At 45.8% G+C, this 26,313-nt stretch overlaps 1 protein-coding gene and 1 pseudogene across 1 annotated transcript in view; one reads left to right on the forward strand and one right to left on the reverse strand.

The window, feature by feature from the left end:
- The window catches only part of arhgef17 (Rho guanine nucleotide exchange factor (GEF) 17), a 504,936-nt gene that overhangs the window by 165,944 nt on the left and 312,679 nt on the right, over nt 1-26,313 (forward strand). The gene's annotated exons all lie outside the window — the stretch shown is intronic.
- On the reverse strand, nt 464-1,153 carry LOC147112007 (ubiquitin-ribosomal protein eS31 fusion protein pseudogene; annotated as a pseudogene).

Raw genomic sequence — 26,313 nt, forward strand, 5'->3', positions numbered from 1 at the left:
TGCGCTGACAGTCGTCTAACCTGGGAGGGTGAGATTTGGTGCTGTGTCACAAGTACTTTGTCACTGCCTGGTTAATGGCAATGAACTTCGGTGCCAGAATGCTAGACAGCGGAACGGCCTGAAAATGGGTTGACACTGTGATGCCGGTAAAAGGGCCAATACCTCCCAAGGTGACAGAGCTGACTCAAGAAAAAAGACAGAGGCTAACCTCTGATTCATTGCCATCAGCAGCATGGTGGGTAAGTGCTACACCAGCCTGAGGTTCTGTAGGTTCTCTTCCGCCAGCCCCTCCCCCCAAACACCCGGTGATACATCAACGCTGTCTGCCCCCTCCATTGTAGTGGACTGAAAACAAGAGCTGCCATTCATGGGGAAGGGGAAACCGGCAGATAATTTGCGTCCCAGAAAATTACATTTGTGCTGGAGACTGGGCGTCCATCATAGTTTATCAAATTGTACATAATTATACATCTTCAGCCTTGTTGAAGCAGTATGTCAGACAGCACTTCCCACAGACAGTCTTGCCTGTTGAAATGACTGGCCATGAACAGACCAGCGCCACACACCTCAGAAGGGCACTTAAGCTGCAGACAATCGATTTTGCCACACTCACCAGCCTTGTGATATTCAAGGACAGCAAGCTTGACCGTCTTCCTCTTATGCTGGACCTTCTTTAGGGTGGTGCAAGTCTTCTTCCTCTTCTTGGCACCAATGCAAAGTCTCAGTGCAAGGTGCAGGGTTGACACCTTCTGGATGTTGTAGTCAGAGAGAGTACGGCCATCCTCCAACTGTTGGCCAGCAAAGATCAGTGTTCACTAATCAGGGGGAATACCGGCCTTGTCCCGAATCTTAGCTTTTAAATTTGCAATAGTATCTGAGGGTTCAACATAGAGGGTTATCGTTTTCCCCTTTAGGGTTTTCACAAAGATCTGCATCTTCAAATTCAATCCACCACCACCGTCCCCTGAATGGCGGATCATCATGTCATTGCACCGTCCGTTACTTTTTAATTTCATCACAGGATAATAAGTACAGGAATGATGCTGAAGGTTCAGGGACCATTACAATTGAGTTAGTGCAGTGTGACATCAGAATTAAAAAGTCATGACACTCTGCAGCCAGTTCTGCGTAACATTTTAGTGAAGAAGTTTGTGTAGAGATCAGGATTCCCTGGGAAGAGAGCGAGAGAAGACAGCTTAACCCTTTCACTAGTTCAGAAACCAATCTCCAGTCTTAAACAAACTGCAGTGACAGTAACACGATAGCAAAATACTGCGGATGCTGGAAATCCAAAATAACAACAGAAAACGCTGGAAAAACTCAGCAGGCCAGGCAACATCCGTGGAGAGGACTCTGTTTCTCGCTCCACGGATGTTGCCTGGCCTGCTGAGTTTTTCCAGCGTTTTCTGCTCCAGTGACTGTAACCTCTGTATTCGCTCTGCCATTATTGGAGTTTTGGTTCAAAGAGTACAATTTCTCTTTATTTTTCAGTTTTCTCCCAAGTGTTCTGGTACCTTGTCTACGTAGCTCTCTAAGCCTAGACAGGAGCATGAACCATACAGTTAGATGAACTCAGCAAGGCCAGCAGTACAAGTATAGTTGGTTCCAGTGCCTTCAGCTTAGAAAGGGGACAATTGGCAGAGTTGTCATTATCTGACCATTATTGAGTGACCTCTGCTGGAAATGTGTGTAAATGTTGAGTGAGGAAGGCGCTGAGCTCTTTTTCCTGCAGTTGAATGTTGTGATTGGTTCTGGAGTTGAATAGTAGCCCCTCTCCTGACACGTAAGTGCAGATTTCCCGATCGGCATTAAAATATAAAGTCAGTTGGAAGCTCCAGGCTTTATTGTCCACACTTGTTCATGCAGAATGGTGATGTGGCTGCGATCGTGGCAGGGCACCACCACTTGTGGGACCCTAACGTGCCTGTGGGAGAGGAAGGGTAAAGGAATAAATTGGAAGTGAGAGGAAAAAAATGATAGTGGGCACTTTACAATTTATCGCGGCCCTTGAAGTGTGCTGCATAATGCTGTCTTAGAAATATATCGCCGATCCTTCATCGTCGCTGGGTCAAAATCCTGGAACTCCCTCCCTAACAGCACTGTGGGAGTACCTTCACCACACGGACTGCAGCAGATCAAGAAGGAGGTTCACCACCACCTTCTCGAGGGCAATTGGGGATGGCCAATAAATGCTGGCCTTGCCAGTGACACCCACATCTCACAAACAAGTAAAAAAAAGTCCTGAGGGAAAGATCTTGCAGAGAGGGACTGAATGTATCTTATCAGGTAAAGCTAGTTGTGATTGTGAATCAATGCAGACTAGTTTCAGCTGGCTGGTTAATTGCCTTAAGCAACTGCATCCCTTCACAGAACAAAGTTTGGGGCATCAATGCGGGATGATGATTCTGCTTAGCAAATTGCTCCAATTGCAAATAGCTGGTTACAAAGCATCCTTGTCCTGATGCAGAGACATCAACTAGTGCTGATGTTGCTGTGTCTATAGATTGATGGTCCACCTGTTGATGTAACTCTTTTCTCAGCTGCTACTTCTATGGCAGGGTCAGATAATCCTCTACTTGGGGTCAGACGTGTAGTACTGAGTGAGAAATAGGGTGACCAGGAGAAAAGAAATAGCATGGTGCAAACATAGATGCACTCACTTGAAACACAAAGTAGACAATTTAGCACTTCATTTCTCATATTTGCTTTAGTCATCTTTAAGATGCATCTCAAATGCTCAAATAAAATAAGAACTATTTCTCCATATTATTTTGACGTTGCCTTAAAGTTCATAATATTATGTAGTTATTTCACATAACATGAGATTAAAAATATAATAAATCACATTTACTAAGAAAAGAAAGACTTGCATTTATATAGTGCCTTTCATGACCACTGGACGTCTCAAAGCGCTTTACAGCCAATGAAGTACTTTTGAAATGGAGTCACTGTTATAATGTGGGAAATGCGGCAGCTAATTTGCGCTCAGCAAGGTCCCACAAACAGTAATGTGATAATGACCACATAATCTGTTTTTGTTATGTTGATTGAGGGATAAATATTGGCCAGGACACCGGGGATAACTCCCCTACTCTTCTTCGAAATAGTGCCAAGGGATTTTTTATGTCCACCTGAGAGGGCAGAAGGGACCTTGGTTTAACGTCTCATCTGAAAGACGGCACCTCCGACAGTGCAGCAATCCCTCAGCACCGCACTGGAGTGACAGCCTAGCTTTATGTGCTCAAGTCCCATGGAGTGCGACTTTGAACCCCCAACCTTCTGACTCAGAGGCGAGAGTGCTACCCACTGAGCCACACCTGACACCTTCGGTTGTTATCAATGCAATATAAAACAGAAAGGAAGAGAGGTCATTGCTTCACTAAGTTCTTTTTGACCAGTGACCGTGCAACATTGTAGCCAATGCCCGGATATCTTTCACTGGAGCAAACTGCTAAAGGTCCTCCTCTAATTCCAGCGAATGAAACATGAAGCTGTCGATGAAGGAAATTCTTAGTTTTATTTGACATGGGCACTCTTGTTCTTTAGGAAATCCAGCAGCTGCAAAAAAATCTGTGTTCTTAACAAGTGTTGATGCGTCATTTCGGAAAGCCTTCTTACAAGGTTGTGCCACATTGAAAAGATAATGCCTCAATGACGCAGCAAGATGAGAAGGCAGCAGAATAGATCATTTTGATTTTATTCAAGCAGGGACCAAAGTGTATACAGCCTGAAAGATGATTTTTTTTTAAAGTGCACGGGAACCTTACATTTACCCAAGGCCAACAAAAATAAAAGGAGAATGATTATTGTGTCCAAAGAATGCATTTTGAAGCCTTCACTTATCTCTAGTATACAAGCTATCATTGCAGCCCAAGCAATGGCAAGAGCCTGGAAGAAGCCTCTGCCAAAATCTTCAACAAGCAGTTGCTTCAGTTCATGCAGGAAAACTGGTGGGATTGACAGAAACACAAACCAGATCTCAAGCGATCAACAGCCACAGAGTCATAGAGTTATACAGCACGGATAGAGGCCCTTCGGCCCATCGTGTCCGCGCCAGCCATCACGCCCTGTCTAATCTAATCCCATATTCCAGCATTTGGTCCGTAGCCTTGTATGCTATGGCATTTCAAGTGCTCATCCAAATGCGTCTTGAATGTTGTGAGGGTTCCAGCCTCCACAACCCTTCCGGGCAGTGAGTTCCAGACTCCAACCACCCTCTGGGTGAAAAAGTTCTTTCTCAAATCCCCTCTAAACCTCCCGCCCTTTACCTTGAATCTGTGCCCCCTAGTTATTGACCCTTCTACTAAGGGAAAAAGCTCCTTAGTATCCATCCTATCTATGCCCCTCATAATTTTGTACACCTCAATCATGTCCCCCCTCAGCCTCCTCTGCTCCAAGGAAAACAAACCCAATCTGCCCAGTCTCTCTTCATAGCTGAAGCGTTCCAGCCCTGGTAGCATCCTGGTGAATCTCCTCTGCACCCTCTCCAAAGCTATCACACCCTTCCTGTAGTGTGGCGACCAGAACTGCACACAGTATTCCAGCTGTGGCCTAACCAGTGTTTTATACAGCTCCATCATAACCTCCTTGCTCTTATATTCTATGCCTCGGCTGATGAAGGCAAGTATCCCATATGCCTTTTTTACCACCTTATCCACCTGTTCCGCCGCCTTCAGGGATCTGTGTACTTGCACACCCAGATCCCTCTGACCCTCCGTCTTGCCTAGGGCCTTACCATTCATTGTGTATTCCCTTGCCTTGTTAGTCCCCCCAAAGTGCATCACCTCGCACTTTTCCGGGTTAAATTCCATTTGCCACTGTTCCGCCCATCTGACCAACCCATCGATATCGTCCTGCAGACTGAGACTACCCTCCTCGCTATTTACCACCCTACCAATTTTTGTATCATCCGCGAACTTACTGATCATACCTTTTACATTCATATCCAAGTCATTAATATAGACCACAAACAGCAAGGGACCCAGCACCGATCCCTGTGGTACCCCACTGGCTACAGGCTTCCAGTCACAAAAACAACCTTCGACCATCACCCTCTGCCTTCTGCCACTAAGCCAGTTTTGTATCCAACGTGCCAAGGCACCCTGGATTCCATGGGCTCTTACCTTCTTGACCAGTCTCCTGTGCGGGACTTTATCGAAGGCCTTACTGAAATCCATGTATACCCTCATCCACACACCTAGTCACCCCCTCAAAAAATTCAATCAAATTAGTCAGACATGATCTTCCCTTGACAAAGCCATGTTGACTATCCCTGATTAATCCTTGCTTCTCCAAGTGGAGACTGATTTTGCCCCTCAGAATTTTTTCCAATAATTTTCCCACCACTGATGTTAGGCTCACTGGCCTGTAGTTCCCCGGTTTTTCCCTACTCCCCTTCTTGAATAATGGAACGACATTAGCGGTTCTCCAGTCCTCTGGCACATCCCCTGTGGCCAGAGAGGTTCTGAATATGTGTGTTAGAGCCCCCGCAATCTCTTCCTTTGCCTCACACAGCAGCCTGGGATACATTTCGTCCGGGCCTGGGGATTTATCCATTTTTAGGCCTGCTAAAACCGCCAATACCTCCTCCCTCTCGATGTTAATGTGTTCGAGCATATCCCAGTCCCCCCACCCTATTTCTATGTCTACATCGTCCCTCTCCATAGTGAAAACAGATGCAAAAAATTCATTTAGAACCCCTCCTACATCTTCCGGCTCCACACACAGATTGCCACTTTTGTCCCTAATGGGCCCTATTTTTTCCCTAGTTATCCTCTTACCCTTAATATACTTATAAAACATCTTAGGATTTTCCTTTATTTTGCTCGCCAGTGTTATTTCATGGCCCCTCCTTGATCTCCTAATTTCTTTTTTAAGTACCCTGGTTAAGTACCATGTGCCCTGGTTTAATGTAACCTTCTCACACCCTGCCCCTTAGAGAGATCAAGGTGATCATCTCCGGCCTACTGATCTGTCCACCTGAGTAAATTCTTCTGAAGATACCTCCTTTTCCACACTTGGATCTACTTTTCTCTTTCTGAGCCAGCAATGACTGCATGTGTCCCAATCAAAGATATTTTGTGAAATGGCAGGAAAACAGACAGAGAGTTTCTGTTCCGTTTGTAGACCTATTCTGAGTAGATCTCAAAACTGCAGTGATCTTTACGTGCTATCTTGTTGTTCATGTTCCCCTGGAGTTTCCAATGTGAGTCTCCTTTGTGCAGTTCCACAGCTCACCTGCTAACTGATAGTGAAATATTGTTCCTCCTCATAGGGGTCAGTCGATCTGTCAGCCCTTCTAGTACATGCTGTAACTTGAAGATATTTATAGTCACCCACTGTTGTTTTTTGAGTTAAGTAAAGCAGCCTTTGAGCCGTTTGTTTACTTTTTAGCCAGTTGTTGAAATCCAGCTTCTAACAGCCTAATTATACAGCAATCGCTGGTTGATTTTGAAAAGAAAAGTATTATGTATAGATGTATAATTCTAACCTCCCAGAAACAAGGATACAATGATTCATCGAGCAGTCATTAGATCAGTGTAAAAATATTCTGTGCCACTTCCTATTAAGTATTTCTAAATTTCTGTTATATTCTTTGGGGACAGAGGAATTCATAACTACCACAGAGTTGCACTGTATAATGCGGCTGGGTGTGGTTTAGACTCCCTTCCAAGTGGGCTGAATTTACATAGGAAAACAAAACTATTTGGAAATTGGCTTCAGAAGTGACCCATGGCATAAACATACTGCTTTCTCACATCTTGTTACACTTCCATTATGCCTGAGAACACAAACATAGTTGTACTGGGGAAAGAAAGGGATGCTTAGAAGCTGTTGAAGCCCGAGTATTGACAACAGTTTCTTCCTTACAAGCCTGAGGTTCCTATTCATTCAAGGTCCTTTTCTGCTTATAGAACACGTGTGGCAATTATGATAGCAAACCGAGCAAGTCTGTTGTAATTTCGCAGAATACCGAGGAATATGATGATGGAATTTTCCTCAAAGGAACCAGCTATTCTTAAAACGAGTACAAATTCTGCCGGTTTTAGAATTGCAGCAGATGCCTCCATTTTTGGTCTTATTAATAACCTGGCTCTGCTGGTCTGGGAGCTTTGACAGCAGTTTTAAATAACGGCAGCTATTTCTGTTTCTTTGCCTTCTAATAATACATTGCTACTACTGGGAGTTTGGAAAAAGGAAAAGAAAATATTTTGAGAGCATTGACAAAATGCAGTGGCTATACTGATGAAACGGATTAAACCAGAGAACACACCGCTTGGTGGGAAAAGGTAGAGTGGCAGTTTAAAGTTCCAAGTGTAAGCTTTCTGACTTAAAGACCACTCGGATCCCCCGTTACATTGCGAGACCATTTCTAACTTGCGCATTGATTACACATCATGGGGACATAGGAATTGCCGGATGAACAAAAACCAAGGTTCATCTAGTTCGCCTTCTACCATCCTGGTAGTCGCATGATCCAACGGTCTTGTGACATTATTTGGCTGTGTACTATTTTAAACAATTTGCCCTATGAGATTGTCTCACGACTTTCCTCTCAAACGTAGGAACAGGAGTAAGATATTCGGCCCCTCGAGCGTGTCCCGCCATTCAGTTAGATCATGGCTGACCTGTATCTTGACTCCATCTACCCGCCTTGGTTCCCTAATCCTTAATACCCTTGCCTAGAAAAAATCCTATCAGTCCCAGGTTTGAAATTTTCAATTGACTGAGCCTCAACAGCCTTTTGGGGGAGAGAGTCCCCGATTTCTGCTACCCTTTGTGTCCAGAAGTGCTTAACCCCTGAACGGCCCAGCACTAATTTTGAATGCCATTTTTGAATGCTAATGGTCCAGAACAAACAGAATTTGTGCGCGGATAGTGCTTTCATTTACACAGCGGCCATAAATCTGGACCCATATAACGTGGCAGCTTTCATTAAGGATTTATGTGTATGTGTGGGGGAGAGGCAATAACCATTGTATCAGTCAACCCTAAATGACTGAAAAAACTTCATTGCCACCTCTGCATTAACATGCAAAGTGGCTGACTGTGAATAGCCAGAATATTTCCTGTATTGCAAGGAGAATATTTTGTAAACCTCTCAATCGCCGTCTCTATCGACCAAACCACTGTCTGTCATTGTCTGAGTGACGCTGACAAATGTTAACACCGGGCTTGAATTTCAAGTTGGTTTTGGGCAATGGTCTTTTGTATACAGGATCACTGATATATGAGCAGTAACAACCATCAGAAAGAACAGGCTTTAAAGCCGGTAATGAAGGAGAAGAGGCAAAAGTCTATACAGTATTTAGTTTTGAATAAACCATAGACAGTGTTAAGACACGCTCCAGTTTCAGTGTCAGCGGGCTCTGTTGGCTGTGAGTCAGAAGGCTGTAGATTCAAGGGTCCAGGGCTTGAGCTGATAATCTAGGCTGACGTTTCAGCACAGAACTGAGGGATGCTGCATCGTCCAGAGTTTATTAAACTGAGGCCTTGCCCACCTGGTAACGTGGACGTAAAAAATCCTACGGCACAATTTGACAAAGAGCATGAAGTTCTCCTTCTGTCCTGGCTAACGTCCCTCCCTCGACCACCACGACCAAGATCAGGAAATGCTGGAAGTGCGCAGCAGGTTAGCATCTGTAAAAAGAAAAGACAGGTTATGATGTTTCAGCTCTGTACCCATAAAATCAAAAGAATGATACAGCACAGAAGGAAGCCATTTGGCCCATCATGCCCATGCCGGCTCTTTGAAAGAGCTACCCAATTCGTCCCACTCCCCTGCCCTTTTCCCACAGCCCTGCAGATGTTCCTATTTCAAGTATATATCCAATTCCCCTTTGAAAGTTACTATTGAACCTACTTCCACCCTCCTTCAGGCAGTGCATTCCAGATCATCACAACTCGCTGCGTACAAAATGTTTTCCTTATGTCGCCTTCTGATTAAGGCTTACACACCGGAAATATCAGGGGGGGGAAATTTGGTTGCCTCTGGGAGGTGCTAACGGGGCGCTAGGAACTTAGCGGCTGAGCGCGGTGATTTTAGCGCCACTCGCGAAATTGACCAGTCGTTTTGCGGCGGTGCTAAACACTACCGCCACAATCTCCTGCGCCCGCAGTTCATGACGTCGGTCAACTGTGCAATGCCCCCAGTAGCACCGCAGACCGGATATTGAGTCGTGCCCCCTGCCTTAGCGCCTGCCGCTAGGAACGACAGGTAGAGGGGAACATTTTCAAGTCGGGAAGGGGCTGGGGAGCACTATTTAAAGGCGAGCGCTTCCTGCCTTTTCTTGTCAGCAAAACTTTTGGTTTTCACGCTGTCCTAAGGAGTTTTGGCCCTCAGCACCACTTTTGAGGTTCCTAAGCGCCGAGCTCTTTCCCTGGGCCTATCCATTAGTGCTTCCAACACAATTGCTTTTGAGGTCTCTCCAGGCCGAGATTCAAGGCTGCAATGAGCAGGGAGTGGCTGGCCAGCAAGATGGCCCCTCCCCTTTAAGAAATGGACGGCGCCAGTCTGTCTGGCTTCCATGGTAACTGGCATCGCCTGAGCTTCGGTAGCGTTCTGAGGTAGCGCCTCGCTCTCTGACGTTTGCACCTTAAGAGAGGTGTGTAGCGCCTGATTTAGCGCTCAAATCACCTCCAGGTGCGATAGAGGCGAATTTTGCAGTCAAAGGTGATAATTAGCGCCGGGCGCTAAACTTTGCGCTCGGCCGATATTAGTGCCCCAAAATGGGCGATACCGAATTTTTCCCCCCAGAACCTGCCTTTTCTCTTTTCAGATGCTGATTGACTTGCTGTGCCTTTCCAGCAGTTTTATTTTCATTTCAGATTTCCTGCCAAATCACCAAAATCAGATTAACTCGTCGTTTATCTCATTTGTTGTTTGTGGAACCTTGCTGTTTGCAAATTGGCTGCCATGTTTGCCTACAAAGCAGCAGTGACTACCCCTCCAAAAGTAATTCATTGGATGTCGGGAAAAACGAGCTTCCATTACCCAACCTGGTACGGTGCTGAGTGAATGCAAGTGTTTCTTTGTTCAGCCAGTGCATTTGTTCATCAGTGTGACAGCCTGCGAGTGAAAAGCACACTAAAGAAAGGCAGTTTCTGGCTCCTTGATATCTACTGGTGAAATGCACTGCCCAGTGTGCAGTAGAGACCAGGAAGTTTAAAAAGAAAAGATTGGAAATCAGAAACAAAAACAGAAAATGCTAGAAATACATGACTGTTTGATCAGCATCTGGAAGCCATCATATGAGAACTCTACTAATTACTGAGACTTATTTTATAATCGTGTGGCACTGTGTCTTCCCCTGTCCCCACCCCCCCACCCCTCTCCCTTTAGTTTTCTTCTCTCCGTTCCTGAAGGGCTTGACTGACAATGGGATATGATTCCACATGTGCCAGCAGCCCTCTTGCCCCAGTGGCCAGTCTCCATGTGCGAGCCTGGACCGCCAGTGTTGAGCAAGCTATTAAGCTACGGGAACTGTTGTAGTTGAGCACGCTCCTATCCTAACCCAACATCCACACATGCACGTTCCAGCAGGGGCCACTAGTATAGTGATCAGTGCCAGCGACCATGGCTGACCTTTCCCTTCCAGGGTCCAAGAGCACTGAGACCAACGGGCAACCTATCACTGCCCTTGACAAGATCAACATAACTTGGCAGACACCCAGGCTAAAACCTGAGACCTTCCTGGTCTGAAATAAAAACAAGAGAAAGATAGGTTAATGTTTTGGGTGGGGCGCTTTATGAAAATGTCTTGCACTGACCGTCCGATTCCAGTGCAGTTATTGTTACTGTGTCCTGTGCTGCAGTATTCACACAGCATAATTCTATCTATAGTCTTTCAGTGACTAACAAAGTGAATTGCACATTTGAGATGGTTCTGTAATATGGAGGTCGGGGGTGGGGGTGGAGGGGGTGAGGCATAAGTCCTTCTTTGCTGCTAGATACTAGCGGGTTAAAATTTGTGAGGTAGCTGCCTTTGGTGTCTCACATACAGAGCCTGCAAAGAATAGTCTTGGAACTTGATGGGAAACCCGATGAGAACTGGAGGGGGGAGGTGGAGAATAAAAAAAAAGGAAATAGATCTTTCTTGGCACTGTCAAATGTCGTCTTGATGATCATAAAGTGGCCAATTGTGGAGGATCTCTTACATTTGTAAGGGAGGAGCCTATAGGCCCTGATTCATCCATTATTCCCATTTATAGATTTGTGCAAGAAGCGGCGTGGCAGGACAGGGTGTGTTCACCATCGTTCTGAAGGATTTTGCCTTGTGCTGTGCAAAGTTGGGCTACATTTGCTTCTCATAGCTTGACCGTCCTCTTGGCTGATCCACGCTGACACTGGGAATGGGCCAAAGCGCTGACTCAGCTCTTGCTGATGTAAAGGAAAGCTGTGGATATAATTATACTGTGGGAATGCTGCACAATAACATAACTGTGCCATTATCTTTCCTAGGATCTGACTGCCAAGGCGAGGAGTCCCAAAAAAGGTAATGGGGCTCCTACTGTACTGCGCAGAGGACTGAACTAAATACAACATGAGGGACTAAATACAACATAAGGGACAGTGGTCTAATAAATGGGCAGTGGAGCTGAAACAATTAGTTGGGGAAAAAATCTGGATAATGTGAGAGGAGTTTTAAGAACGATCCAAGTAGTTTAACAAAAAGGGACAGTGTCTCATAAAAATGGCCTTAGTAACAGTAGCCACCTAGTTAAACACCTCATTAAACTATTATCCAATAGTTTTCCTGAACAGTACTTCATTGTGAAGAACAGATAAAGGGGTAGAAAGGTTACCATGGAGATGAGTATTTATGTGAAAGGGCACAGAAATCAGTGCCATCCAAGGTAGCTTTTCTTACATTGACAAGTCAATTCATCCATGTGGAAATATTTGTGACCTCTGTCAGTTCCCAATTTCCATCTTTCAGCAATGAGAAAGAAACGCATGCTTAGCTTATTTCTGCCGTAAAGGTTGTTTAGGCGGATCAAGATCAGCTCTGGCCTTGTAGCTGTGATGTCGTGTCCTGAATTATGTATATTTCTATATAAAGTGATGGCCAGAGGTTAACTAATACACTATTTAGTGGTAAGATGCAGATTCATATCCACAATTCCTGACCTAATGCTCCCAGGTCACCAGGTTGGGCTGTCTTTGTGTGTGTGTGTGTCTTTGTGTGTGTCTGTATCTTTGTGTGTGTGTCTTTATTTGTGTGTGTCAGTGTTTTTTTTATTCGTTTATGGGATGTGGGCATTGCTGGCAAGGCAAGCATTTATTGCCCATCCCTAGTTGCCCTTGAGAAGGTGGTGGTGAGCCGCCTTCTTGAACCACTGCAGTCCGTGTGTTGAAGGTACTCCCACAGTGCTGTTAGGTAGGGAGTTCGAGGATTTTGACCCAGCGACGATGAAGGATCGGTGACATACTTCTAAGTCAGGATGGTGTGTGACTTGGAGGGGCACTTGGAGGTGGCAGTGTTCTCATACGCCTACTGCCCTTGTCCTTCTAGGTGGAAGAGGTTATGGGTTTGGGAGGTGCTGCCGAAGAAGCCTTGGCAAGTTGCTGCAGTGCATCTTGTAGATGGTACACACTGCAGCCATGGTACGCTGGTGGTGGAGGGAGTGAATGTTTAAAGTGGTAGATGGGGTGCCAATCAAGCGGGCTGCTTTGTCTTGGATGGTGTTGAGCTTCTTGAGTGTTGTTGGAGCTGCACTCATCCAGGCAAGTGGAGAGTATTCCATCACACTCCTTACTTGTGCCTTCTAGATAGTAGAAAGGCTTTGGGGAGTCAGGAGGTGAGACACTCACCACAGAATACCTAGCCTCTGACCTGCTCTTGTTGCCACAGTATTTATGTGGCTGGTCCAGTTAAGTTTCTGGTCAATGGTGACCCCCAGGATGTTGATGGTGGGGGATTCAGCGATGGTAATGCCATTGAATGTCAAGGGGCGGTGGTTAGACTCTCACTTGTTGGAGCTAGTCATTGCCTGGCACTTCTGTGGCACAAATGTTACCTGCCACTTATCAGCCCAAGCCTGAATGTCATCCAGGTCTTGTTGCATGCGGGCATGGACTGCTTCATTATCTGAGGAGTTGTGAATGGCGCTGAACACAGTGCAGTCATCAGCGAACATCCCCATTTCTGACCTTATGTTGAAGGGAAGGTCATTGATGAAGCAACTGAAGATGGTTGGGCCCAGGACACTGCCCTGAGGAACTCCTGCAACCATGTCCTGGGGTTGTGATGATTGACTTTCAATCACCACAACCATCTTCCTTTGTGCTAGGTATGACTCCAGCCAGTGGAGCGTTTTCCCCCCGATTCCCATTGACCAGTTTTACTCGGGCTCCTTGATGCCACACTCGGTCAAATGCTGCCTTGATGCCAAGGGCAGTCACTCTCACCTCACCTCTGGAATTCAGCTCCTTTGTCCATGTTTGGACCAAGGCTAAAATGAGGTCGGGAGCTGAGTGGTCTTGGCGGAACCCAAACTGGGCATCGCTGAGCAGGTTATTGGTGAGTAAGTGCCGCTTGATAGCACTGTTGATGACACCTTCCATCACTATGCTGATGATTGAGAGTAGACTGATGGGGCGGTAATTGGCCGGATTGGATTTACATAGAAACATAGAAGATAGGAGCAGGAGTAGGCCATTCGGCCCCTCGAGCCTGTTCCGCCACTCAATGAGATCATGGCTGATCAGCCAAATTCAGTACCCAGTCCCTGCTTTCTCCCCATATCCCTTGATCCCTTTAGCCTTAAGAAATATATCTAACTCCTTCTTGAATATATTTAATGAATTGGCCTCTACTGCCTTCTGTGGTAGAGAATTCCACAGGTTCACCACTCTCTGGGTGAAGAAATTCCTCCTCATCTCTGTCCTAAATGGCTTACCCCTTATCCTTAGACTGTGACCCCCTGGTTCTGGACTCCCCGGCCATCGGGAACATCCTTCCTGTATCTAGTCTGTCTAGTCCTGTTAGAATTTTATAAGTTTCAATGAGATCCCCTCTCATTCTTTTAAACTCCAGCGAGTATAAGCCTAATTTACCCAATCTCTCCTCATACGTCATTCCTGCCATCCCAGGTATCAGCCTGGTGAATCTTCGCTGCACTCCCTGCATGGCAAGAACATCCTTCCTCAGATAAGGCGACCAAAACTGCACACAATACTCAAGATGTGGTCTCACCAAGGCCCTGTACAACTGCAGCAAGACATCCTTGTTCCTGTACTTGTCCTGATTTGTCCTGCTTTTTGTAGACAGGACATACCTGGGCAGTTTTCCACATTGTCGGATAGATGCCAGTGTTGTAGCTGCACTGGAACAGCTTGGCTAGAGGCATGGCTAGTTCTGGAGCACAAGTCTTCAGCACGACAGCCGGGATGTTGTCTGGGCCCATAGCCTTTGCTGTACCCAGTGCGCTCAGCCATTTCTTGATATCACGTGTAGTGAATCGAATTGGCTGAAGACTGGCTTCTGTGATGGTGGGGACCTCAGGAGGAGGCCGATATGGATCATCCACTCGGCACTTCTGAATGAAGATGGTTGCAAACGCTTCAGCCTTGTCTTTTGCACTCACATGCTGGGCTCCACCATCATTGAGGATGGGGATATTCATGGAGCCTCCTCCTCCCGTTAGTTGTTTAATGGCCCACCACCATTCACAACTGGATGTGGCAGGACTGCAGAGCTTTGATCTAATCCGTTGATTGTGGGATCGCTTAGCTCTGTCTATAGCATGCTGCTTCCGCTTTTTAGCATGCATGTAGTCCTGTATGCAGCTTCCCCAGGTTGGCACCACATTTTTAGGTACGCCTGGTGCTGCTCCTGGCATGCTCTTCTACACTCCTTATTGAACCAGGGTTGGTCCCCTGGCTTGATGGTAATGGTAGAGTGAGGGCTATGCCGGGCCATGAGGTTACAGATTGTGGTGGAATACAATTATGCTGCTGCTGATGGCCCACAGTTCCTCATGGATGCCCAGTTTTGAGCTGCTAGATCTGTTCTACTCAGTGTATGGACAGATTTGACAGGGAAAGCGCAGTTTAATATTGTCCGGGATATGAACTTATTAGGGAAATGGTTAGTACTGTTTCATACTACCCAGTGTACAGATAGACTTGGGCATTAATGGTGAAGTTTAAAGGTGCCCAGTGAATGGGGAAAGACAGGGGTATGGAAAGAGCAGTTGATGGTATGGGAGACATTCGGGGTCACCAATGTGGGAGACTACAGTCTCCCACGTAAAGAAATAGGCAACACAGCGAGCTACAAGAAATAGGTCTTTACTCCAACTCTCACAATACAGTACTGAATTCGTAAAGCCCGCGAACCTGTGATGACTCACGGATTGGTCACCTGCTGGAACCTGATTGGTTTTCCTTCTCTCAGCAGCAGGCAAGTCTGAACATGCCTTATTCCTCTCAGCTTGCAACTGTCTTGCGGGGGGAGGGGAATACAGCAGTTAAAAGGGGATTATACAGGTTTATCTACATACACACAGTGTTTCCCCAATGGTGCACTTTAATTTATGGACAGATTTGGAGCATAGGTGGTGACATTTAATATGCTACTAGTGTGTCTCAGGAGTCATAGCATGTGTGAATACATAAAACAGAACATGTGCAGTCTTATTCACTATTTTGGACATGTATAAGAAGTCAATGATCTTGTCAAAATGTTTACAAACAATAGATTTGCTTTTAGAAAGCACAAGTTCACAATTAACTGGGACTTGAACTAATTTTCACATTTGTCAGGCAAGTCTAAAGCTTTATATAATGGGGAAGTTCTTCAGTGTAAAGGTATAGTCCTCTTCCTCCACTGCCTTCAGGGCAAGTGTTCTGAAGCTGCTAATATCACGTGGAGTGAATCAAATTGGCTGAAGACTGGCTTCTGTGACGGTGGGGACCTCAGGAGGAGGCCGATATAGATCATCCACTCGGCACTTCTAGCTGAAGATGGTCGCAAATGCTTCAGCTTTGTCTTTTGCACTCACATGCTGGGCTCCACCATCATTGAGGATGGGGATATTCATGGAACATAAGAAGTAGGAGCAGGAGTAGGCCATACGGCCCCTCGGGCCTGCTCCGCCATTCAATAGGATCATGGCTGATCCAAATCTAGACTCACGTCCACTTCCCTGCCCTCTCCCCGTAACCCCTAATTCCCTTATCTGCTAGGAAACTGTCTATCTCCATTTAAAATTTATTTAATGTTGCAGCTTCCACAGCTCTCTGAGGTAGCAAATTCCATAGATTTACTACCCTCTGAGTGAAGAAGTTTCTCCTCATCTCAGTTTTGAAAGGGCAGCCCCTTATTCTAAGATTATGCCCCCTAGTTCTAGTCTCACCCATCAGTGGAAACATCCTCACCGCATCCACCCGATCAAGCCTCCTCCCGTTAGTTGTTTAATGGCCCACCACCATTCACAACTGGGTGTGGCAGGACTGCAGAGCTTTGATCTGATCCGTTGATTGTGGGATCGCTTAGCTCTGTCTTCAGTTTAACGAACAGCAGTGTGGCAGTGACATATTGGGTCAGATGCATTGTTATAAGCAGGACCTTAAAAACAAATAAATCTGAAACTGTTGGTTCTTAGACCTTATTCCATGCCTGTCACAGTTGTGAAATACAGCCTGGGCAGGCCAACAAAAAGAGAGCTGCTATCACTTCAAAAGCCGCAGCATTTGCTCTGTTTCAGTGTGCCGATATATTGGCGCAAACAAGACTAAAATAAAACCAAACGCAGCTGATTAGGCAGGAGGGTGACATTTTGGTTCAGCAGTGCCAAATTGCGAGTACCTCTGAAACTGCAGCTCGGGGCTGACATGGAACTGAAAGAAAGGCTCCAGATGACCAGAACATTGATTATTAAAACAACATTATTTCAATGATGTCATCATGGCTTGTTGTTTAAACAAAACCATACAAAATACAAGAATCAACAGACGGGGATAATTCTGAACCAACATTACTAAAAGAAACCATTGTCTGGTCATTATCACGTGTAGAACATCCCTTGGCACTATTTCTATTTCGGAGTTCTCCCCCGGTATCCTGGCCAACATTTATCCCTCAACCTACATCACTAAAACACATTATCTGGTCATTTATCTCATTACTGTTTGTGGGAGCTTGCTGTGCGCAAATTGGCTGCCACGATTCCTACATCACAGCAGTGACTACTCTTCAAAAAGAACTTCATTGGCTGTAAAGCGCTTTGGGACATCCTGCGGTCATGAAAGACGCTAGATAAATGGAATTCTTTATTTGGAGCTCTCATTTTAAAACCAACTTTGTTGATTTGGTTGCCCTGTTAATATAATTTATTGTTTAGCAGTGTGGAAATTAATAGCTTTTTGCTATGAGAATTGGGGTGGAGGAAGGAAAAGTAGTGCTGATGTTACTGCAGCACCGTAGAAGATAATAGCACAGAGGAGGTCATTCAGCCCATCATGTCTGCCAGTCCAAAATCAAAAAGTGACCCCACTGCCCTACTCTCTCCCCAAATGTTTATCGATTCACCTCTTACGAGATGCGATGCTCTCTACCTGAACCGCACTCTGTGGCAAAGCTCTCTGCATAAAGACATTTCTCCTAATCTCTCTCCTCATTCTTTTAGTGACAAGTTTTCAATTGATGATCCTTAATCACTGACTTCCCAAACACAGGAAATAGTCTCTCACTGTTCACCCTGTGAAAACCCTTCATAATTATAAAAACCCGATTAAAATCTCTCTATAATGGGGTGCCCAAAGCTGTACACAGTACTCTAATGGTGGCCTAACCATTGCCTTGCAGAAATCAATCATGGCCTATTTACTCTTGTACTCTACAACCCTAATTATGAAATGTTATGGCTTTATCTGCACTCGCACTTTCAAGGAGTGATGTATGTTCACCCCAGGGTCTCTGTTCCTCCTCACCCTCCAGCACCTTTCCTTTAAGGTTATATGCTCATTCCTTTGTAAATATTAAAATGTGCAATGTTTTGAAAGCATGCTACAGACATCGAATGGCAACTGATGGGCTTGGCACCAACCTTTATCAGTTGGGCAACACTGTCGCTGTAGCACACAATCCATGTGGCCAAGAGGGCAGGTGACCTACTCCCAATTCTCTGCAAATGTTTCCCTGACAAGGCTGTGAAGATTCCCTCTCCCTCTCTTGATCTTGCTCTCTTCCTTTTGCTCTCATTGGCTGTGATTTCACCGACCGAGGCGGGTCCGGGGCGGCCAGGGTTGGTGTCGCGGTCCCAGCCCGCTGCCTACTGCAGCCCGCACTCTCCAAGTGATTTTCTGTTAATAGGGCTTGTTAAACCCGCCCTGCGAGGATCCTGGCCAATTAAAAGGAAGCGGGTCTGATGACATCATTTGATGACGTGTCATCAACCGGTTTCCTTAAAGGGGCCATGTCCAAATTGATTTTGACAGTTCTGCTGTCAGTGTTCTGCAGCATTGAGGTGCTGCAAACACTGACAAGCAATGCACAAAGGTGGACGGCTGCAGCCAGGCTGTGCCACCCATCACATCCCCATCACTCTGCCTTCTCTACCCTACTCCTGCACACCTTTACTCACACCAACTTACCTTGCACCTCCACCCATCCCTCTCTATCTACATTATCACTTCCCCATTTCATAAGCCACCCCTCACACTTGCCCTCATCCTAGTGCAAGCATACCAACTAACAACACACAAGGGTAGGAACTTGTGTGTTTTAGCCAATATTCATGTGAAGTTTCTGGTAATGTGCTGCCAAACCTTTATTTTCAGCACTTTGCGTTCTTCGACAGATTTGTGTGCACCTTTGGAAGTGGCTTGGTGAGTTGCAGTGAATGATGAGATATAATGGTACCCCTCCCCCCCCCTCCCCCGCAATGGTGACGAGTGTGAAAGGAATGGCTTGGCCATTGTAGGGATGCTTTATAGTGTTGGTGTGGGGTGGTGCCAGCCTGGCGCATCATGTGGCATCAAGGGTGTACAGCGTCAAGTGAAGTAAATCTGGTCATGGTGAGGGCATCCCTGGTGTCCCGGGTAGCAACGTGGTCGGGTGCTGATGCCCTCTGTCCTGTGCAGCCTCAGGTGATTGCGGAGACAGTTGGTGGTGTTGTTGCTGCTGCTGGTGTGCCCGGTGCTGCTGGTGTTGGGGCTGATCGTAGTGGGATTCTGAGGACAAAGGTGAGATATTTTCAAGGGCAACGATACTGATGGAATAGATGGCAGGTGGGGTTGAGATGACAGAAGTGATCTGTCAATGGTGAGAGAGGTTGTTCCAATGAGGTGGCACTGGAGAGAGAGTTGGCTCCAAATACTTGCAAGCTGCAGAAAGCTCAATCTGTCTTCCAAATGCAGAAACCAACCGTTTCTGAGCTTTGAAAGTGAACAGCTGTAACATGGGATCTTTTATACAACTTTGGCAGCTGTCAGGCCATGAGATAATTCAATGCTGAATCCACTCACGACATGCTGAGCTGACGTGTTCCCCGAGCAGCGGGTAACCCGTGGTGGAGCACGTAAAATTGAAATGTTGGCATAAAATAACACTTAATTGGATGTTAACAATCCATTTAATGATGGCAATTGCCTCCCCGCCACTTGGATTCAGGTCTGCTCAGCGCTGACAGACCCGACACCTGGGAGACTCGTGTGGAGGCGGGTTGACGGCGGGTTTTCTACCTGCTGTCAAATCTTTTCTATTTTGACAGCAGTCCTGCCTCTGAACCCGCCCACTGAGTGCCGGCAAAATTCAGCCCATTATCTCCCATTCTGATTTTGCCTCGCTCCCTGTGAGGAAGTGCCTGGCACTCCCTGCAGTAATGCATGGAGATTGGAGATGCAAAAGTGTGGGAATTTTGGATATGGTACCATCATTTTAAAATCAGAGGATTGTAGTGTAGAAGCTCTGACTAAGCATTGGCATAACAATAGCTGTGGTTTCCGACTGCTAACATTAACAATTTACAAGTGTTTGGAGATGTTCGCTGATGACTGCACAGTGATCAGTGCCATTCACAACTTCTCAGATAATGAAGCAGTCCATGCCTGCATGCAACAAGACCTGGATGACATTCAGGCTTGGGCTGATAAGTGGCAGGTAACATTCGCACCACACAAGTGCCAGGCAATGACCAGATCCAACAAGCAAGAGTCTAACCACCACAGTATATTGCCGTTCCTTCATTGTGGCTGGGTCAAAATCCTGGAACTTCCTCTAACAGCCCTGTGGGAATACCTTCACCACACGGACTGCAGCGGTTCAAGAAGGCGGCTCACCATCACCTTCTCAAGGGCAACTAGGGATGGGCAATAAATGCTGGCCTTGCCAGCGACGCCCAGATCCCATGAACGAATTTTTAAAAAGACTGCACTTGATGCCACAATGTCCTTATTTACACATTGATAAGATGAACAAGCTGTGGTTATAGGAAGGATGACAAGAATGTGGGAATTTGATCATAACGTGACAAAAAGTTGGGTGTCAAAATTTTGATCTGAAACAGACATTCTTTTTCCTTTACTTTAATAACTTTGAACAAAACAGAGGGAAACATAAACTAATTTATAATATACAGTAATTCCTGGTATCCACGAAACACTACAGCCCTTGCGGCTCCCACTGGTCACGGAAGGCCTCAAGCATTCACCCCGCATTCCTTCTTCAGGGCCACCCGGGTGTTGACAAGACCACAGAAGAGAGGCAGGCAGCCACAGCGACCCCCCACCCCACTCCGGGCCGCACCCATCCTGGACCAGTAGCTGACCACAATGCCCAGGTCCAGGAGCAGACCCACAAGATGGTCCTCTGACAGTTGCCCTTAACCACAACATTTTTGCTTTACGGTGAATGGAAGTGGCTGGTAATGGCCACAACATCACATTTGGAGGGCTGGAGGAAATAAGAGGAATTCAATCTCATCAAACTTGATGTTTTCCTTATTCTGTTAAAAACTATATATTTTCCATCCCTGCGCTGCATAACATTTTGTGGTTGAGAAAGCAGGCTGCAACCTGCTCCTGTGCCTCGGCTTGTTGGTGCCATGTAACTAGCTTGCCAGGAAATATTTAATAACACCACAAGACAGTTGGTAACTCACCTGATGATTTTTATTTCCTTTGTATTTTTTGTCCCTTTGTAGTGTTGAGATTCCCTCTGACTTGGACCGTCCCATCAACACCCCAGTGAGGTTCTGAGCTTACCGTGAGTGGGGAGGTGTCACACATCAAAATCAATCCTTAAGTGGGCAGCACATAACAACCCAGAGACTCCACTTGAAATTTTCCCGTGGAGGACAGTTTTAGAATTTTTGTTTTTCTTTTGGTTGGAAAGCTGTATTTATAAATGTGATGCTGTGGCCATTCGCAGCACAGAAAGATTTAGATGAATTTTACTGGGTATAAACTACAGCAAATTTGCACATACTACTGCGTGCTGCAGCAACCATGATCAGTAAGTGGCGGTTCAGTTGAACATCTGCATGCAAGGAACAGAATTCAAACATACAAAAATGACAGGCAGGAAAAGACCAGCTGGTCCATCAAGCCTTCCCCACACTCATGATAGCTGGTGCATTATGACCAGCATTTTGTTCAGACTGTTGAGGTGCGGTCCCTGTTATAAACGGAGAGGTTAACCAAGCACTAACCCACTCCAGCCCAAACACATCTCACTGATCTCGGAGAGGTTGCAACCTAAACTGGAGCAGGCCATCCTGTCGCGAAATGGTGGTGGACAATTAAGCAACTAACGGTGGGAGGAGGCTCCATGAATGCCCCCATCCTCAATGAAAGGCGGAGCCCAGCATATGAGTGCAAAGGATAAGGCTGAAGTGCTCACAACCATCTTCAGCCAGAACTGCTGAGGAGTTGATGACACATTCTGGATGTCACACTTCGATGCAGACAATCTATAAAAGAGAGAATGAAAACCAGCCGTCGATCTACAGCCTGAAAATTACAAGCATTTACTGATCTCCAAAGGGAAACTCTTACTGACCTGAACCTGTGTTTATTTAACAATTAGACTTTGTGGCCTTAAAAAGAAACCCAGTTCCAATTCCATCTGCAATTTTGAAAATTCTGTGGGGATAATTTTAACTTTTAATCACTGGCCAAAAAACAGTGCATAGTAGAACTGCAACCGGAAATCACAGATCATGGCTGTGGCACGGGGCGGGGGGAAATGTTTTATCTTCATACCTTGAAGATGCCGATGGTTATTCTGTTGGGTACCTTTAGACAGGTGCTGTTCCTGCCCATCTTTCACAGGCAGCCGCACGCACCAGCTGAAGTCAGTCACCCTTTTCCCATTGAGGTGAATCGGTGGTCAAAATCATTTTTGCTCCTGGAGACAGCTTTCCAGCTGCTGACAGCTAGTGCTTCAGTCCCGCGGGTGTAGCACAGACACACATTTACGTGTGGGTGCACATACACACAGAGTAAATAGCCCAATTCATTTTTTTCCTAAATTGTAGATCAGTTTACATGTTGGTGTATCTATATTTTTACAGGAGCATATATCTGTTCAATTAGTCTTTCAGCATAGTTCAAGACTTGCATTTATATAGCGTCTTTCACGACCACTGGACATCCCAAAACGCTTTACAGCGAATGAAGTACTTTTGAAGTGCAGTCACTGCTGTAATGTAGGAAACACGGCAGCCAATCTGCGCACAGCAAGCTCCCACAAACAGCAAGGTGATAATGACCAGATAATCCATTTTTTAGTGATGTTGATTGAGGGATAAATATTGGCCAGGACACCGGGGATAACTCCCTGTAATGAAATCTGTTTGTCTTGCCTGTATTCGTTTTGTACTCATGTATATTACCCTCCCCCACACGGTGTATAGTTTCACTTCCTCTTTCCTGACTAACCTGGAAGGTTCCAGGTCTTGGCTCTTGGCTCCGCCCCTGACTTCTCTTACTTAAAGATCTCAGGATCTGTATGACTCATTCCTGTGAGCCAGTCGGTGTGTTGAGATGTAGCTCTGATCTTAGTGATTAAAAGCCAACTTGTTAAAGTCTATAACTTCTAGTTTTGTGGTTATTGAAGGCACATCACTCCCCCATTCTTTTTTGAAGTAGTGCCATGGGATCTTTTACATCCACTTGAGAGAGCAGATGGGGCCTCGGTTTAACGTCTCATCTGAACGACGGCACCTCCGACACTGCAGCGCTCCCTCAGTACTGCACTGGAGTGTCAGTCTAGATTCTTGTGCTCAAGTCTCTGGAGTGGGGCTCGAACCCACAACCTCCTGAATCAGAGACAAGGGTGCTACCAACTGAGCCACAGCTGACACTAGTTCGTATTGGTACAATAGTGCTACACGCTTCACAATACAGATGGTCATGAACGTGGGGGATGGGGAACACGGGGTGGGGGCACGGAGCGGGAGGTGTAGCCGGACAGATAGCCGGTGACCTGCCCTGCCTCATCTGGTGATGCCATTAGGTCTGGTCACTTACTTAGGGTGCCAGGATGGTGCACTCCAGTCTTCCCTATTGCATTACCATGCCTCTGCCTCTTCAGAGGTACATTGTGGATCTGGTGAGGGGGTTGGACATTTCCAAGACTACCTTTAGATCTGTAGGAAAAGTATGTTGTGGGGGGGGGGGGGGAGGAACACTTGCGTTAGTGAGAGCGCGATTAAAAAAGGTCACTTGTTTCAAATGTCAGCGATATGTCAAAGAGCCATATGGAGGTTTTATTTAGAATATTGATATCTGTTGGTTACTGTATAACCAATATGGGTTTCTGTCACATGCAGCGAGCCCAATAATGGCACCACATGACATTCACTGTTGTATTTTATAGTGTAACATTATAACCCCTTGTGAACAATGGGAGCCTTTTAATAATGAGGTTCTGTGATTGGTCTCGATGAGTCAGTGTTGGGCATGTAGAGGAGATCACGTCTGCAGGTGCTGCCTGATGGTGAAAGACATTGGGAACGCAGCAGAGAAAACTCAATACTGTACACAATGAAGAAATCGAATTAAAAGTTCCTGGCCGTCCTTTGTTCTGTATTTCCACTGGTGCCATCTGCTGGTTTTCTGCAGAATTGGCGTCGGAAGCGGCGTGTTAATCAAGGAGCTTTGCTTCCGTGACTGAGTGATCCCTCTTAAAAAGGTTCTGAATGATTTCCTTAATCGTGTGATCAGCTTGGAAAAAAAAAAGGAGGGTTGTGTTTGTTGGATTACATTCCACATCCCAGCAGTAGGAATGTGTCCATAAATGGATGTCGGAGGATTTCTTGGCATTACATGAGAGTGCTCTTGAGTGACAAGGTGTGCATTAGCTGGTAATTACTGAACTTTAGGCCTCTGGATGAATCACCAAGGGCTGCGTGCTTTTCAGCTGCGATGTGTTCGAGAACTTGTCTATTTCTGTGCTATTCAGCTGGAGCTGCAGACTGCTAACTGTTTCCAGCCCATGACAGTTCTCAAAATAAGATTTTAATGAACAGTCTGGATCTCAGATTTAGACTTTCCCGCTGCCTCATTTTCAAGTTAAATTTGGACGATTCAAGCAGGTCCAGTCAGGGCATCACTGCTCAGTTCCTAGTTATGGGGAGGCCATAACACCTCCTTCTTGAGGTAATTGCCCCAAGATTGCACCTTTAAAAAAAAAGGCAGCTAAAAATGAGCTTACAGCCCAAAAACCTAGCTTCAAAGTCCTTACCAGATAGATGGGGCCTCTCAATAGATGTTTCAGACTCCCCAGGCATTGTTTTGGGTCCTCTCAGTCACTATTTGAGGTCCTCTTCGGTTGCTGTTTGGGGTCCTCTCCTGTCATTGTCCGTCATTGTTTAGGGTCCTGCCTATAGCTGTTTGGGGTCTTCTCCGCTCTCTATTTTGACTTCTTTCTGCTCACTGTTTAGGGTCCTTAATGTGATGAAGAGTACTGATCTAATTTCTAGAGCAACACATAAGCATAGCCTCATTTCAAGTAATTACACAGTGTGGTGTGTAAGTCTTATTACGAGAGACAGTAAGATAAACTGGATGAAAAATCCTGGCGCACAGTTGTATTCTCCTAAGGTTGACCATTGATTTTGTTTACTGTTGTACTGATGAAAGTTGAGCTTGTGATACTGCATTAGGAAGCAGATGGGAAAAACAAAACAAGTTTTTGACCTCGCTCTCTCCACTCCCAAAAATTACCATATAAATATGTTGCTGCAGTCCTGTTTTGCTGAGGAGAGAAACATTGAAAGAAAAAGAATTGACCATCAGCTGATCCAGGAACATAGCAACAGGAATAGGCCATTCAGGCCCTCGAGCCTGTTCTGCCATTCAATTAGATCATGGCTGATCTGTATCGTAACTCCATTACCCGCCCTGGTTCCGTAACCCTTAATATCCTTGCCTAACAAAAATCTATCGATCTGTTTTGAAATTTTCAATTGACCTAGTCTCAGCAGCTTTTTGGGTGAGAGCATTCCAGATTTTCACTACCCTTTGTGTGAAGAGGTGTTACCTGATATCACCCCTGAATGGCCTAGCTTTAATTTTAAGGTTATGGCCCCTTGTCCTGGACTCCCCCACCAGAGGAAATAGTTTCTCGCTATCTACCCCATCAACTCCTTTAATCATAAATCTAGGCTGTCACTCCAGTGCAGTACCGAGGGAGTGCTGCACTGTCGGAGGCGCCGTCTTTTGGATGAGATGCTAAACCGAGGTCCAGTCTGCTCTCTCAAGTGGACATAAAAGATCCCAGGACACTATTTCGAAGAAGAGCAGGGGAGTTATCCCCGGTGTCCTGGCCAATATTTATCTCTCAATCAACATAACAAAAACAGATTATCTGGTCATGATCACATTGCTGTTTGTGGGAGCTTGCTGTGCGCAAATTGGCTGCCGTGTTTCCCACATTACAACAGTGACTACACTCCCAAAGTACTTCATTGGCTGTAAAGCGCTTCGAGACACCCGATGGTCATGAAAGGCGCTATATAAATGTAAGTCTTTTCTTTTATTAAACACCTCAATTACACCCCTTAATCTTCACCCCTTAATCTTCTATACTCAAGGAAATACAAACCTAGGCTATGCAACCTGTCCTCATAATTTAACCCTTATAGCCCTTGTATCATTCTGGTGAATCTGTGCTACACTGTCTCCAAGGACAATATATGCTTCCTGAGGTGCAGTGCCCAGAACTAAACGCAGTGCTCCAGATACGGTCTAACCAGAGCTTTATACAACTGCAGCATAACTTCCACCCCTTTCTATTCCAGCCCCCTTGTGATAAAGGCTAGCATTCCATTTGTCTTTTTAATTAATTTTTGTACCCGTCA

Source organism: Somniosus microcephalus, chromosome 10, assembly GCF_052327205.1.
Source record: "Somniosus microcephalus isolate GS21.2 chromosome 10, FLI_Smic_1.0, whole genome shotgun sequence".
NCBI classification, from domain to species: Eukaryota; Metazoa; Chordata; class Chondrichthyes; order Squaliformes; family Somniosidae; genus Somniosus; species Somniosus microcephalus.